This window comes from Chroicocephalus ridibundus, chromosome 2 (genome assembly GCF_963924245.1).
Source record: "Chroicocephalus ridibundus chromosome 2, bChrRid1.1, whole genome shotgun sequence".
Classification (NCBI taxonomy): Eukaryota; Metazoa; Chordata; class Aves; order Charadriiformes; family Laridae; genus Chroicocephalus; species Chroicocephalus ridibundus.
In genome coordinates this window covers 140,617,580-140,628,110 of record NC_086285.1, presented here as the reverse complement: position 1 = coordinate 140,628,110, position 10,531 = coordinate 140,617,580, and the positions used below count along the sequence as shown (strand labels likewise).

Genomic DNA, 10,531 nt, shown 5'->3' with positions numbered 1-10,531 from the left:
CATTTCTCTGTGTTTTAGATGCCTTTGAAAAACAGCCCAAATGAAGAGAATGTGTAGGAAAGAGCATCTGCAGACAATGTCAAGGTTAAATACAGACCAATTAATGTAGTTTTATTTAAAAAAAATATAAAAAGGTAAATACATAAACCCTATACTTACTGGCATAAAATATATAGATTTAATAGATAAGGCTGTCACAGTTGTCTATGAAAAGAGAAAAAAAAAAGGCAGATTAACCTGTTTACTTGAGCATGGCATCTGTTACAAAACAGGTTTTGAAAGGTAGTGCATGTTCATCTGCTGAATTCATATTGCTTTTATGTGTTGGAGTTTTTAAATTCATCTAATAGACATCCCAAAGGAGATTTGATTTCCAGCTTGTTCCTCACAGATAATTGCAGCTACACAGTTGAACACCTACGCTTATACGTAGAAATAGAAATGGACTCACCGTAAACCTGGGACAAAAAATACAGTTACTTTCCCTGGTATGATTCTACTCCCACGGACGTTGCAAACAAAACTTGCCTTGGTTGTAAGGGAAGCAGGGTTTGGTCCTCAGTATATAGTTCCCTTGCAAAAAAAAATGATTCCTTAAAATTCCTCAAGAGGAATGTTCCTTGGTTGAAAATCACCAGTGTGAATTGATCCTGCAAGAGGTATGAGTATTATTTAAGCCAAACTATTAAAGATTATTAATCTTGGCTTTGTGTAGAAACACATTTCATTCCTTTTGTTTATTATGAAAGTTCCTCTGATTTCAGTGATGTGAGTCTAGATCCTGATTTATTTACATACATGCTAACTGCACTTACTTCACTTACTTTCTGCAGATTTGAATCTGTAAATATGACGACAGACTGGACCTATGTGTATTTACCAGCTGTTCTGTGGCAGGTAAGAGGCTCTGTGATGAATTCTTTCTACCTTGTGCAGGAAGTATTGGAGAACAAAGTTTTAATAATTTGAATGTAGGTAAAAAAATAATAATGAAGACAGGGAGACTTGATTAGGTGTTACTGAACATGCAGCTTGAAAAGGCTGTCACAGGTTCTGATACAAGTAAGAATGTTATCTGTCCAGGACACTGAATCATTCACTGCTTAATATATCTGATGTAACACAGACTGATGAATTACACAGATGACAAAAAATATATTTTCTATTTAAACTGGAATACTTATATAAATATATTGTTCAATACTATGTTGCATAGTTAATGTGTAATAATTCCCTGACAACAAAAATAGTCAAAAATTTATATATAATTTGTCCGAGTTCTGAATCCCACAAGTGCCTTCTCTTAAAAAAAGGCATCATTCAGCGTTCTAATATTCCAAAGAACTAACTGAATTTATCAATGACTGCTTTTGTTTTTCTCCTTCTATTTAAAGATAGAAATCTCTCTTTCTCTCTGTCCCTCTATTTAATGCTTTTAGAAACCTTTTCCACTTCGTTGCTCTATTCGTTTTACTCTCCCATTTTTTGTTTTTGTTTTTGATTCTACCACTATCCCTTTTCCTCTACCACATATTTTTCTCTACAGCTTTATCACTTCTTTGCTTTCATTCTTTCCCACTTGTCCTGTTTTATAGTTTTGAAAATGGCCATTAATGAATATTAACAAGCACAGCAGAGCAGAACAGCCACATCAATTGTTAATTTCTTGATGATGCCCTCAGTTTTGCTATTTTTTCTGTAGCATAGTTAATTAAGAGCCCATAACCACTAGAAATTTTCTTCCATTCTTTTAACTGGTGTATGAAAACAATCCAAAATGCTCAGAGATTAATGGTACCTACAGGAGCAACAGAGGCAGTAGGATTTCAGATTTACTTGCTGACTTGTTTAGTTTCAGGTGGGTTTTTTTCTTTCCTTTTTTTTTTTTGAGAGGCTGCTGTTTTACTTTGTCTTCCTCTGTGAGTGATTAAAGCTAGATCGTGTACTTCAATCCAGACACCAGTTCAAAAGTAGCTAGGAGGGACAGTTACTGAAGTTTATGTAAGGAGATAAAGGAGCTGAGAGGATAATATTTGGAATGGACAACAACACAGTTTTAAGCGGAAGATAGATAGCAACAAAACACAAATTAAAAGAGCTAGATGGAGAGAAATGGGCAAGACAAAGATCTCCCTGAAGCGCTGGAATGTCTGTTCATGTAATGGATTGCATTTGCCTAATGGCTTGGCTTGAGATTTTCTTCTTCAGTTTTAGACACTACACCATTAATCAGTCTTTTAATATCACTCAATCTAAGCTCCAGATGGTCTTTCACCTTTCACTGCACACATTTCTTTATCTGAGAGGACTATGCCTTGAGTTCTCTAATAGTAATTAATTTAAACCTAAAATGATAGGAGAGAAAGCTCAAGGATGAGGTATGCTAGCAAGGCCTTTTAGAGTGACATAAGCTTTCATCTTTCAAACTGCAGCCTTTGGTTCTGTTTTTGAGGAGGAACATAGCACTACTTCTGCAGATGTATTTTGTAGCAATAGCCAGCTCAAGCCTCAGTGACAATGAAAATAAGCCGACAATGCAAGACCCAGGGATAACACTTCTCAAGTTAGATGCAAGACAGCAGGCATGTTCGCACAGCAGATTGGAAGCCAGATAGCTGTCGTTACTCAGTTGCATCACTTTCAGTTCATTGCATCTAACGTTTCTATTATAGTGTGGTGATGCTGCGCTGCACAGTGCTGACATACCCTAAGAGCCAGGAAACACGAGTTTGGGTTGGTTAAACAGCCATGCCTCTGTTGCAATAACAAATTTGCAATAACACTAGGTGTTATTGCCTAATAAGCATTGGATAATTATTATTCAATGCATGGGGAGAAAGGAGCACATAAGGCCAGTAGGAAACAAGAGTGAAAAAGGGAGGAGTGAAGACAGAGGATGGGCAGATGTGAGCTCCTGCACATTGCATATCGCTAATAGTCCACTACAACATGGAAATCATCTACCTTCATTAGCTGCCTCCTATGCCCAAGCCACATGTCGCCCCCCTCAGAGGAGTCTGTATGAGGGTATTGTCATTAGCCTAAGGACCAAAGATATAGTAACTGCAGTCCTGACTATATTGTACACCACTGGGGCTGACATCCTGCTGCATAACCAGTGGGACTGACAGTGTTAAGCCTTAACTGCAGTATGGCTGATGGGCTGCTCCGGCTCAAAATGGACCTGGGATTAATGGAGGACACTCATTTCCACGACTGTTGGTCTGGCAGATTTAATCAGCTCTATCATGTTTGCTATTAAGAAAATAATGGATTTTCTCTGTACCGAGCAATTTTAAGATCTCTTTACATCCTTTGCCTCTATTTCCAGACTGACAAGTAGCTATCTTTCTAATCAAGCACCTTGAAAGTCTTGTTTCTGAACATTATGTCTCACAGTGAAAAAAGAACCAGAAAAACCAACAAACAAACTCCAAGTTTCTTTAGGTATCTTGTTACTTTCCTTAGTTCTGAACCTTAGTAAGAGTTCCTCAGGATCTTTTTATACCTTATTTGAACTTGTGCACACTGCCACAGAACTACAATTGTAAAGAGTCTATACTACTTAGAGTGGCTAAAAAAGCGTATCCATTGTCCAGGGTACTGCAAGAGTTGAAGCACTTACCAGCACACGAGTAATAGACACAAAGAAGGAAAATAACACAGAACCAAAGAGCACAGAGGAAATAAAAACCATACCAATTTACTTGAAGACTGTTAACTATTGTTACAGTAAACTGCAGCAAGAAACATGAACCATTCCAGTGTTTTTTAATAGATCTTAACTACACATGAAGTACCAGCTTTCAGGTAGTCATCTTTGAATTAATTACTTCACTTGCTATATTTAAAAATATCAGAAGAAGTCACAGTAAAACTAATCAAAATGTCACAGGTGCTGGGCACTTCAAGGTTCAACTTCTTTTGCCTGATTGATATTTCTACTGTAATATCCAATGAATAAGAAAATTCAATAAGTCAGAGTTGCTCAGTCTTTTGAAAGTGGAGTGATGGAAGTACCTGAAAGTACATCTTGACCGTCACATGGATCTTCAACAATAACTGAGCTGAGTTCCCAGGCATTATTTTCTAATTCCATAAGAAGCTTAAACTTACCTTTAGCCTCTCAAACATCTTTAATAACCTGTCTGTTAATTATTTTTTTCTCTTGAACTGACTGATTGAGTGACTAAGAAAATAGGAATAAGTGTAAGAGAGATTATAATTCTATTATGTTTCTTTAGGTGAAAGTAATGATTTTTTTTTCAAGATTTATAAACATTTTTACCAACATCTCTTTCCCCTATTCATTTCTCCAGTGATAAATTACAGCACTAGCAATAGGGTCAACAATTGAATCCAGTACTTTTAGTGATAAAATATTAGCAAAACATTATTCAGCCAGGTCTATTATTTACTGAGATTTGATATTTACACTAACATTGAGGAGACTGTAAAGAACAGTCAGTGTAGGCTGAGAAAATTAAAAGAACATTTGAAAGAGGAGAAGGAAGTGCCAGATGATCATTACTAAAGTGTGTTTTAATTGCTAAGCAGAAAGAGACATAAGAAAAGAGACATTGCAAGTCAGTCATATCTTTAAAAAGAAAACTGAACCTCCTAGCTACACAAGGACTCAAAAGATTTTAAATTTAAAAGGAAGGTCTAAATAAAATTTCAATAAGAATATGTACATTTTAACACTGAAACTGGGTAAAGTAACTGGGTAAAACAGATTGGAAATACTAACAAAAAAGGTGCTTATCTTCCTGCTTACTGCTATTCTTGCTGTTCAGTCCTTTCATTCTAATCACACATGCATCTGCACACAACTGACTCCTGCGAACACAGCATCCTGATCACTAGGAAGGGACCCACACCTCCAAGGCCTGGCTGTATTTGCTTCCTGATTTCCTCCAGTGTTCTTTCCACTTCTGCTGCTCCTAAGGCTCTTTCCTGGCAGAGACCCCAATCATTATTCTACAGTTATTCGGTAGCTTCTCTGCTCAGAGTCAGTTCAGTTGTTGCCAGATCACTTCTCCATGCATAGTGATCTGCCTGAAGTAGTCACTGCCTTCTTGCAGGAAGACGATGTCATAATAACTTGCAAACAGACAATAAAACCCTCTAAATAATCAAATAGTGCCGTCATAACCTCAACAGCACAGAAAACTTCGGTTAAAGAGCTTATACCTATACATGAATACACACCAAGGCTGTTCCCCGCTATGTCCTCTATAGGCGGGATGCTGGTCTATCACATTTTTTTTTCAGATTGTGGTTTGCTTTTCTTTTCAAAAGTGTCAGAGAGGAATTTTGTACAACTTAAAAAAAATAAATTAAATTTACTTATTTTGTTTGTTTTCTGTTTTCAATATTCTTCAACACTGAGAGATGGAGTCTATATACTCTATACCCTAACAACCACCTGTCCTACCGTAGCAATGGCAGTTATAATCCAAAACTGATGAACAGGGTCAATATAATGTTTTCAGCCCTTTTCATTTTTTCAGGTCCATATCACACAAGAATATTTAAGTGTTATCTAAGTATTCATATTGTGAAAACCACCAGACCATGAGAATGTTTACTACCCTTTTTCTAGATGTTTAGTACCATCTGGACTTCTGTAAGGCATTTGGCACAGTCCCCCACAACAAGCTTCTCTCTAAATTGGAGAGATATGGATTTGATGGGTGGACCGTTTGAAGGACGAGGAATTGGTTGGATGGTCACATCGAGAGGGTAGTGATCAGTGGCTCAATGTCCACATGGAGATCAGTGACAAGTGGTATCCCTCAGGGTAAATATTTGGACCATTATTGTTTAATACCTTAATCAATGACATAGACAGTGGGATTGAGTACACCCTCAGCAAGTTTGCAGACAGCACCAAGATGAGTGGTGCAGTTGACAGGTCTGAGGGATGGGATGCCATCCAGAGGGACCTGGACAAGCTTGAGAAGTGGACCCCCAGGTGAACTTCATGAGGTTCAACAAGGCCAAGTGCAAGGTCGTGCACCCAAGTTGGGGCAACCCCAAGTATCAGTACAGGCTGGGGGATGAAGGGATTGAGAGCAGCCCTGAGGAGAAAGACTTGAGGGTACTGGTGGATGAAAAGCTGGATTTGAGCTGGCAATGTTCACTGGCAGCCCAGAAAGTCCGCTGTATCCTGGGCTGCATCAAAAGAAGCGTAGCCAGCAGGTTGAGGGAGGTGATTCTGCCCCTTTTACTCCACTTTGGTGAGACCCCACCTGGAGTACTGCATCCAGCTCTAGTGCTCTCAGCACAGGAAAGACATGGACCTCTTGGAGTGGGTCCAGAGGAGGGATGCAAAAATCATCAGAGGTATGAAACACCTCTCCTATGAGTACAGGCTGAGAGAACTGGGATTGTTCAGCCTGGAGAAAAGGCTCTGGGGAGACCTTATTGCAGCCTTTCAATACTTAAGGGGGGCTTGTAAGAAAGATGGGGACAAACTTTTCAGTAGGGTCTGTTGCAATAGGACAAGGGGTAATGGCTTTAAACTAAAAGGGGGTAGATTTAGACTAGACATAAGGAAGAAACTTTTCACGATGAGGGTGGTGAAATGCTGTAACAGATTGCCCAGAGAGGTGGTAGATGCCCCAACCCTGGAAACATTCAAGGTCAAGTTGGACAGGGCTCTGAGCAACCTGATCTGGTTGAAGATGTCCCTGTTCATTGCAGGGGCGTTGGACTGGATGACCTTTAAAGGTCCCTTCCAACCCAAACCTTTCTATGATGGTATAATTTTTTTTTCCTGTTTTAGCGTTAAAATTTGCTTCATTTGTTGAACTTCACCATTTAAAAAAAATGTTACAGATCTCCCTCAGACACACTTTTTAAATAATTCCAAATTCTGGCCCCAATTCTGTAAATTTTACTTCAGCTTTTTTTTTTTTGGTACTGTAAGAAGGATCTGTCTATTTTCTCAAAATATTTTTACAGGGACAATTCCAGCTAATAAATATACATTTGTCCTTTTTTTTTTTTTTAGCTATTTCTCACGGCTCTTAGTACAAAAATGAACTGAAATGTGAAAGAGGTCACGTTGTAAGTTATGTGTGCATATTGAATTTGATTTCTGTGTTAATCTTGGAATCTCCTACTGGTGATACATCAGGATTTGTCCTTTGTGGTTTCTTCTGTCATGAAAATTAACAGAACCCTTGTGGCTGCAAGTGTCACAAACACTTTTTACACCTGCTTTTGTCTGATACCTGCTGTTAAGTCAAAAACAACTGATAAATCACGGTACGGATAAAAATATGAAAAAGGAATTAATGAGATTAAGAAAGCTTTGTGCTGTCTAAATTCTATTCTCTCATTTGCATTGATCAGTTGTTCACCAGTGGAACTGATTGCAGTGAGCAGATGATACCAACGCAAGCAGGTTACTTGGCTGCAAAAGACTGAGTAGTTCAACCTACCTGAGCTTCACAGCAGAGTTTTCCCTCTCCAATCTGTGAATAAAAGCCCTCCTTGTTTCCTGATCCATTCCATTTTCCCCAGTTGGACAAAGTGTTAACAAGTGGCCACACACCACTTAAATTCTAGCTAAACTAAATTTTGAGGAAAGTGGCATGTTCACCACCAAATGGCTCTTAACCAAAGATGAATTTTTTCATCATCTGATATGACATATATCTTTTACAGCGATCATGGGACAGTGAACTTCCTGTACAACTGATACCACTGAGACACCAAGCAATATTATCTGCAGAAAGTACATGTTTTCTTGTACCAGAAGCTCTTTATTTTCAATCAGTAGTGTTTCCAGTGACAGTTAGGCAATGTATCATATATTCATAGCTATGTGAAGCAACCATGCAAAGCATATTAAGTAGGCTTTCCAAAGGAGCCAAAGGGATTTAGATGCTAAATTTCCACTGAAACTGAATGAAAGGAAGAACCTAATTCATTTACACATTTTGAAAATTCCCGATCAAATGAAACATTTCAGATACAAACATTAACTGGAATTGTTCTGCTTTATAGTGATTTCTTTTTTCAAACAAAAAAGTTTTGAAATAATTGTGATAACATAGCAATATAATTATGCATATGAACCAAAATCAAGTAGAACAGGGTTATAAATAGACTTTGTCCTATTTAAGAATTATTTTCAATTAATATTTTTCATTAAAACTTCACTATAATTTAAGGTTAATGTAATGCAGTAATTTCTGTGGCTATTGTGACTTTTAATACACACATCTTATATATCATGTTATTCAGAAAAAAGAGTCTGGTAAAAGACTTAATTTATCATCATGCTAATCTCTCAGTTTTATAATTTACTTGAAGCGTATGCACTACCTTTTACAAAGTAAAGGTACAATTCCCTGGACTGGATTTTCTAGCTGTCCAGTGTAAAATTCCAGTGCTCATTACTCAGCGGAAAGTTCATTTTAACATCATCTGAGCAAAATAAAATTATTAAGAAAACTCATGCGCAACTCAACTCATAAGGAAGTGTAGGATTTTGGGGGCAGAATTACCAGCTGTTAGGTCTTACACGCTACTTCATTAAACTAAGACTTTTATGGCTTAATTTGATTTTTTTTTTCCAGATTTGAACTTGCCTTGGGAACGGATGACTGTGCCTGAAATACGGTTGAATGAATCAATAAATTCATGGAAAGAGCATAAAACTTTGAAGAAAGTAATAAAACCATTTTGATTTTAAAGACTATTAAAGCACTTAAATATTCAGAAAAGTCATTTTCACTAATTTCAATCTTTATAAAACACATTAATTAACAATAGTTAGGAACTATTTGAACAGTGTTTCTGGCTATACAGTCTAATACTGAATGTAGTCTCTACTAGGCCATGCCGTGGCCAAGACATCTATGGTGAGTATTGGAACTAAGAGTGAGTGTAGTAACTGACTGGCAGATAAAAGGATATAAACAACACTATCTGCACCCTATGAAGGTTACTGCTATTAGAAAATGTCTTTACGTAAATAATTACATGATAAAAAAAGGTGTAATTTCAATTTTTTTAAAGGAAAAATAATTTATGCTAAAAAGGTCATATTTAATTCTTTAAAATCAAAAACTTAAGTAGAATGCCTGTTCACTCAATGATGACACTGAGATGTCATTCAGTGATGACTGAATAAAAGATGGGAAGTGATTTTGCTGATAGTATTAAAGATACTCTAAATGTCTTTTTTCCAGCCATGAAAATTTGAAGAATTTGTACAAGCTTACAAGTGTCCATAAATACCATATGGGAAGTGAAACAGTTTGATCATGCTCAAAAAGACTGACTCTGAAGACGCTTGGAAGAGTTTTTCTATGAAACATGACAAGGTTGCTTAATTTAGAACTCACTGGACAAATTTCTCCTGCATGTTTTGTTGGTGTATGTTACCAAGAATGCATCAGAAAATTACACATATTCGGCTCCATGTTCTTAAATTCTACCACCCATATCAACAACAGTGACCAACCACCCCATCTACTTTTTTCAGGATTCCCAAAATACATCCCTTGATAATCGCTTCTGCCGGTGATTTGACCGATTTTACCAATCCCTATATTCCTTCTTATTTCCTTTCTCCTATTCCTTGCTAATAGTACACTGAGTGGGCTTGATTTTTGCATTGGTTACCTTACTAGGGAAAATAGTAATTGCTACATAAATGTCCATTAAGTTACTACAAGGCTCAAATTTGTGTATTTTAGAGTCTTTGAGTACTACTAATAAAGTAGAAATTTCCTTGTGCAAGTATGCAAATGTTTAAAACAAAACATTGACAGACCAAGATATAGGGAATGATGTTACTTCACGATCCAGTAAAAGTATAATAAAATCAAACTAAACAAATGCTGAAGTTGTAATTAAAAAGATACATCTCAACAAAAAACATTCTTTCTGATGTCTCCCCCTCTTTCCTTCAATTATGGTGGTATATGTTAATGGGATTTATTTCTCATCTGTCATTGGGAATATGGACTTACTAGAGCTCAGTTTCTATACAGTAGTAACTCATACCATCAGGAAGCTGCCTGCTGTTACTCATCTGTCTGCAACTCCTACATCTCCATTCTCCCAGATGCTTTGATCTAGTGGGTCTGATCCACCACTGTCATCATTAACTATTTGAAGAAATAGAACTACACTGTTATAAAGAAGGGGCATTTCAGTGATAAAGTTTCCTCCATTTGACTGACTTTAGCTGGGATTTAGATTTAGAGAACCTAAACTGTGTTTTTCTCACCTGATCCAATATCGTTACATGATCCAACATCCTGGTGACAGTTCAGTAACAGCTACAATTCTGATCCTCAAACAGTAAAAGTAACAAGCAAAGATAAAATGCCAGTATGAGCTGGCACAGTGCCTTAGCTCATTGGAAAGAATCACTTCAGTCTTTTCTTCTCCTCCAAAGCTGTTAAGGATACACATTGATCCTCCGAGATGGATGCTAGGCCAGTAGCAACTTCACAGCAAAAACCTCTATCACAAAGCTCAAGGGGACAGTCACCTTGAGGGG

At 37.2% G+C, this 10,531-nt stretch overlaps 1 long non-coding RNA gene across 1 annotated transcript; it reads left to right on the top strand.

Annotated features, from left to right (window-relative positions):
* Positions 1 to 593: 593 nt before the first annotated feature.
* Positions 594 to 9,693, top strand: LOC134510800 (uncharacterized). The gene is made up of 4 exons (XR_010069732.1): positions 594 to 659; positions 834 to 897; positions 8,595 to 8,686; positions 9,210 to 9,693. It is a non-coding gene; the product is annotated as an uncharacterized LOC134510800 (long non-coding RNA).
* The last annotated feature ends 838 nt before the right edge of the window (positions 9,694 to 10,531 follow it).